Here is a 7,500-nt window from a genome sequence, read left to right on the forward strand (position 1 = left end):
AAGAATTAAACATGATAGAAAACTCCCAAAAAATATATGAAATGCAAAACACAATAATGGAAAGTGTAAAATGCATAGCCAAGATATGGCAAACGTAACAGAACAAAATAATAATATAAAAGAGGTATGAATATTCATATTAAATCTCCCACACCAGTTCAAAAGTTCATAATGATTTGAAAATCATGGTAAAAATCACAAGTTCAATTTCCTCCCATAAAAACAGAGATTTCAAACTCTACCTTATCTGCCGATTTCAAAGCCTGGATCCTCTCCAAAGCTACGTCTAGACAACTGCAGTTCTATCACGTTAATGAACGATCAAACTCACTTTTAGGGCAGATTTTGGCATAATCTAGATCAAATTAACGCACGTACTCACGAATATACATAACACTTCGGAAGATCACCTGACTGGCAATATTGCTGAGGTTCTCACGCAGATAGCTGAGGAATCAAACTATTTGCTGAACACAAAGATTTTACGACTGACGGCTCTGTCAGTACCACCTCGCTCCAAAAATTCTTTCATCACATCTTAAAGCATTGAAGCTATGAAATGCATATATGTGTCCTTTAAAATTGTAGCAGCCATATTTTCTGAAATAGAGCTCGGCCACCACATAAGAGCGTCTCGCTCTCTTAACGGCAAACTAAAACAAAAGCATATGTATAAAACATAACAAAATAGAGCTATGCTCAATCAGCAATGTCTACTGCACTGCAGCTTTAAGGACTGCTCTCATGACGCACTTCCAAAGTCACTGGGGTTGTGTTCTTAGAGCCTTTACATGTAATCTTACAAACACGAATAAGCTTTACTACTCCCACAACAAGAATTATCAGTAAAATAGCTATTAAGACAATTAAAATTGTCGGCATAATATATTCCTGATACTGGAACATCACGGAATCGTCAATGTCTTCCAACGGTGGAACAGTTATTGGCACCTTGGTTGTAGGTACCGCCACTACCAAATGCTCGTTATGCGTATGACGCATAATTATCTTCTCGGAACTGTTGAATACAGCACGGCTAAGTACAAGAAAGTCCGTAGACATCACACGGCATGCAGCATCAAACAGCTTGGATCCTTGAAGAACGAATGATGTCGACTTGTTGCTCTGGCACATCATTGTAACTGCACTCTTTGCAGAACACGGCAGTTAGAGTACTGGTGGACTCAATGTGGTAATCTCGCAGGAACTGTCTAAAGTCACATTCTGTCAGAGTCTGTCCATGAACTAACGACAACTCACAACCTCCCACAGACACAACTCGCAACTGGAAAACACTACTGTCACACACATACTTCTCTCTAACTAAAGTACAACTCGTCTTATAATCAACTCCCGAACCTTGATATTGATCTCCCAAAACGAACATGGTCTCTACTCTATCCCATGTCACTACTGAGTCTCCCAAAAACACTCGAAAAAGGTCTAATAACAAAAAGGTTTCATGTTACTGAACCAAACAAAACCACTAATGCAAAAGTCAAACACTCACAATGTGAACTAATTCCAAGTTTGTATCTCAGAATAGTCACAGTCAACTCACTAATTTATGCTCTTCATTAAACTCTTCAAAATCAATTACATAAGTACCCTTGTGATATTTTTTCACTGAGTCTTGATAGCTAACTAATTCTACTGAAGTCACGCCTGCGACTGAAATTTCATTCACTGACACCGTACTCACAACGTCTTTGAATTTCTCGGTTCCCTCAACAACGCACACTTGAGAAGGTAAATTTTTCTCTTTCAGCGACACTTTAACCAATGTAGGAACTCGCGGTTGCAATTCAATATCTTCCAACAAAAATCCTTTGAAAGATCTTTTCGGAATATCTTCACTCTCTAATGACTGTGTTACACATGTCTCAGACTGTGTCTTAGGTTTCTCACAAGTTTTTTTCCTGTGTATATATGGAACAAAACAACCTGACTCACCTATTGTAACCCCTGAATTCCCGTAAGAATGTTGATGTTATGTCGCATGCAAGAAGGGTGTCCTAGCAAAACCATTTCACCTAAGGCTAATCCTTCTATGACCAAAAATGATTCTACTATTGTCTTTCCACCGATACAAAGCGTAAGAAATGACGAACCTAAAATATTCAGTTTCCTCGCTTGTACATCACACACTGTCTCACTAGAAGGGACTAATTTGCACTCTGGAAACCTTTGAGTGAAAAAGGTCAGCATTTACTAAGTTAACTGAGCTACCAGAATCAATGAAAATATGAATTTCATTGCCATTAGAGAATCCACGTACAATCGGCCTAGGTTCTGTTGACTCTACGACCTGATTAGTCATTATCCTGTGTCCGTTTTCGAACTTATCTTGTGAAAATTCTGCTGTTCCTTTGTGTATCTAGAACTTGCATCATGTGGAATTCTCCTGTCATATCTAGAAAACCTCCCCGTGACTTCCTGAATATTCTCTACTCTCTTCGTGGCTGGGCAAAATCTCCATCCATGATCTGAAGATTTGCAAACTGAACAATATCTCACTCTGCAATTTGATTTACTATGGCCTATTTTATCACAATTAAAACAACGTATCGTTGTGACTGATCTCTCTGGAATTTTCTTCGATTCTACTCGTGCACATGTCTTCGCTGTTGCATCATTTCCCGAATGCGAGCGACTATCATTATTCTGTGGTTTGGAAACCGCAGCTGACATCTTTGCACCTCCCTGTACAAAAGTACTGTCCAGTGTCGGGCATTTTGCTAGATTTTTGTTAATCTGTGCAAACAAAAAGGATTCATCTGTATCCTGATCAATTCTCTTATCAAAACTATCTACAATTATATCTGGGACCGACGTTAAAAGGCAAGCAAAGAGTAACAATCTTTCAAAATTATCTAAGGAGATATTATTTCCAGTTACCCATGGAGAACCTATTATAGATTTCTTTAACTCAACTACTGCATCAAATAAATTCGCACTGTATGTGACTAGTGAATCATTGCCCTTCTTTATTTTGAGAAACTCTCGCAAATTCCGAACTGCGCATTCACGTTGAACTCCGCCATAAGTAGCTCGTAGAAATTTCTGCAGTTCATTCCAAGTTTTACACCTTCTGAACCCGAAACTGCGTGCTCGTTTCCAATATCTCCTTTATCCAAATCCAGAAATGATTTAGCCTCTGTTAAAGCTTCAGCGCCATTCGTAATTTTCTTGGAATTCAGATAATTGTTCACTGACTCAATGAAAGTTTCTATGTTTTGGGTTGGCTTCCCATCAACTAACCTTTAAAATTACTAATTCCCGCACTAACGCTCGTCACTTTATGCACCACAACTGATTGGGATGTGCTTGCTGCATCGTCCGGCATTTTGTGAGTAATCACACGCCCTGAGCGTAACAACATAAAAAAAAAGAAACCAAAAGGAACACTAGAGAAAGGTAAAAGTTACCCCCTCTAAAAGAAGAATAGAAAACGGCGTTCTGCGCAACTTACGAGAATGGGGTACTTACCAATTTGAAACAGAAAACGAAGTACCTATCTCTCTACTCAAGGCCACCGCTCTACTTCTAACCTGTGACGTCACCCACTCGAAGACGAAGCAAACAACGCCCGTGATTATTGGTGATTCATCACTTTGCGTAATTAACTCACAATCGCCACTATTCACACTTATTTGGGTATTTTGTTAACCCCAAAATTGCTCTAGAGATCATCCAGATCTATTTCACAACTCCCCACTCCCAGTACTCGAATAGAAACGGAAAAAAAAGGATTCCCCGTATTTCACACGTAATCACGACCCCCTATGAAACTCGCTATCTTAAGACTGAGTGGTAACCACTCATGACGCTCACGGCCTCGTCGCCTTGGGTATCAACGTTATCAATTAGCCTATTAGTAATCTCCCTCTTTCGCCATCATTAAAGACATTAAAATCATGCTGCCACCATTTAAAATCAGAGACACTGCTGCCAGCATTTAAAATCATGAGACACCGCTGCCAGCATTTAATTCTGTAACAAGGACAGAATTAACACTTTTTTGAAAGTGTACGTAACGTGCTCCAACAATCTTTATTCAGGAAACGGCGTATGAAGGTTCGCTCACGATAACACTTACATCCATTTTTCTCCCCTCTCTCTCTCTCTCTCTCTCTCTCACACAGGATTCGGTGTGTATTTCCTCACTCTCGACCGGAAAGTATCTGCTCAATGCATCTGCAACTACATTATGCTTACCTTCAATGTATTTGAGGTTTGCATCAAAATCTCTCAATGTTAGGAACCAACGTGCTCTCTTGGGCGACAAATTTGGCTTATTAAAAGCTCTAACAACGGTTGATGATCTGTAAAAATCTCAACTTTATTTCCCAGCAACAACATCTTAAAATGAACAAGGCTAGAGACGACTGCAAAAAAGCCTCCTTGCCCACAACTGACATCAGCCTTTCGTTACTACCACGCGTTTTGAACTTTCTGCTATAAAAAGCAATTGGGTGTAATTTCCTTCAAATTTCTGATCAAACACGCACCTATACCTTCCTGACTCAAAGTCCAGTCACTAAGGTGAACGGTTGACTAAAATCTGAAACTTCAAAACTGGTGGGTTCACCAAAGCGTTCTTAAGCTTCTCAAAAGCTAATTGTTGACTATCACCCCAAACAAACTTAACGTCTTCTCGTAACAAATCTGTCAATGGCGACGCTTATTGCAGAAAAAATTCCGCACAAAACGGGGAAAGAAACCCGACATACCTAGGAACGAACGAATCTGTTTCCTGGTTTTGGGAACTGGAAAATTCACAATGGCTTTAACTCTCTCATCATTCACTCTAACAAACACTCTATCACCCATCGAAAAGCTTCGATTACTTTCCGATTCGCCCTCTCACACAACCCATTTACTTCAGGTCTATACGGGATTATAGATACTTTCTTTATTCCCAACAAATATATATATATATATATATATATATATATATATATATATATATATATATATATATATATATATATATATATATATATATATATATATATTTCCAACAAATATATATATATATATATATATATATATATATATATATATATATATATATACATATATATACACATACATTATATATATGTATATATATAGATAGATAGATAGATAGATAGATAGATAGATAGATAGATAGATATAATGCATGCATATATCCTTATATTTCTAGACTAAAATATCTAGACGTTTCACACATATAGGGAATATCTGTGGTAATAATAAATTTTTACATAACTTGCATTCAGTCTGTTCTCTTACTTTTGTATGACCTTTTCTTAACTTTTACCTTCATCGCCCTCCCCTCTTTATTGTTACTCTTCTGAGGAACATAGCGTTTCCTGGAAGATAGAACATTACCTGTTGATCAGTTAACGTATACACACACAAGTATATACATACATACATACATACATACATACATACATACATACATAAACATACTCATACAAACATACATGTATATCTATCTATCTGTTTATCTGTCTATCTATATATATATATATATATATATATATATATATATATATATATATATATATATATATATATATACATATACATATACATATATATATATGTGTATGTATGTATGTATGTATGTATGTAAATATTATATTACTGTGTGTCTGTGTGTTATTTATATCATTCTCGCCAATTTATCCGGTGATCGGAACGCTATCAAATTCTGATCAATACTTATTGCCACTGTTCACCTAGACAACATATTAGATTTGTGGTAGTTAGATGTTGGTCGCAACCAGGTTTAGAATATCGCAATGGACACTTGAAAAGTTCCTTGGCATGAATCCAGTTAATATCTTTGGTTAACCACCGTGAACATATAGCTGGTATCTCAAATAAGACTGTCATTGCATTTAATCATATTTCTAAACAATAAGTGTAAATTCATAATAAGTAAGTACGCGTTACGTTAAATGAATTTTGCTGTGATGCAGAGTTCTGGGAAAAATGTCAGGCTTGCGGAAGGTAAAACATACATTTATATGTTTCAAGGAGAGAGAGAGAGAGAGAGAGAGAGAGAGAGAGAGAGAGAGAGAGAGAGAGAGAGAGAGAGAATTGTCTTCAGAAGATAAGACTTCAGGTATCTTCTCATGGGGGATTACGCTGACAGAAAAGAATTGGAGTGTTCTCAATCAACATAAAGTATCAAAAAGTGCAAACCATTTTAGATGCAAACTCAAGAAATAGGGGAGAACCACCATGCGCAAAATGTATTTTCTTTCATGGAAATATCTTAGATTCAGGAGGACGATATCAAATTCTCTTTCCTTCCTTCGGAATGGCGTATCATCTCAAAGCTCATTTCAAGAGTCACGAGTATGAATACCAATCTTGCTGACACTGCCTGTAGTGGAAACCGTAAGGTTTAAAGTTTAAACGTTACGAGTCATGGTAATATTTTGAGTGGCGATAAACATTTCGAAAAGACTAATGATACTTCTGAATTTCGCAGTGGTAAAGGTGACAATAATCTTAGCACATAAGCCAAGACACAAAACAGACAAATGATATATAATGCCTTCTGTCGAAAGAAACAGGAGAAATATGGAAAGATAAAAGAGTGGAACCTATCACCGATCTCGGATTTTGATTTGACAATTTAAAGGTAGAAAAATATACGAATAAGTAAAAACCAATGCAGGTAGACTTGGCCTAAATGTCATCAAACGAAGCGTTTCTAACGCTGCTGATTTCGTTAGGGCAATAATGTGGAAAGCGGTGGCCTTGCGGCTTTGCGGCTGATATGAGGGCCTTTAACTAAAAGCGGATCTATGAATGGCATTAGCGAGGAACCGGCGCAGTAATCATCGAAGAGAATTGCTTTTGGTAAAGCAGAGAGAATCGTGCCATTTCCTCTAAACTCACATATAATGAACCTGGAAAATGGAGGAATGCAGAAAGCAGCAAAAAAATTTTTTTTTTTTTTTTTTTTTCCTCTCAGAGAAAACATCAATCTTTGAAGGATCCTCTTGTCCCTTATGACATACGAATCCACCACAGTTCCTTCAGTTGTTTTGATAATGCACTGAGAAAGAGAAAGTTTTTTCAGTTGTACTCATTTTAATATGTAATGTCTTTTTTCTCATTATATAAAAGTTAGGATTTTAAATGCAGCTGTCAGTACTTTAGTTTAACTGTGTCCCTATGTACAGAGTCAATCATACTTATATCACTTGTTTTGCAGATTATACTTAATAATTAGATTACGTATATTAATCTGTTATCTTCACCAACCCATTTTTTTCACTATGGTGTTTTTTTCTGCTACAGTTTGGACGTTCTTAACCTTGGATACATTTTTATCCCGCATGTTTACAGAGGGCAGCGTCCTTCAACTGTTATGTGATTCATCTTCGGGTAACTGCATTTGGGAAAGTAAACTGACATGGACAGAATAATTAAGGAACTATAATAAGTTAATAAAAATAATAAGCAGACTAAAGTAAATTATACCCT

This window comes from Macrobrachium rosenbergii, chromosome 8, assembly GCF_040412425.1.
Source record: "Macrobrachium rosenbergii isolate ZJJX-2024 chromosome 8, ASM4041242v1, whole genome shotgun sequence".
Classification (NCBI taxonomy): domain Eukaryota; kingdom Metazoa; phylum Arthropoda; class Malacostraca; order Decapoda; family Palaemonidae; genus Macrobrachium; species Macrobrachium rosenbergii.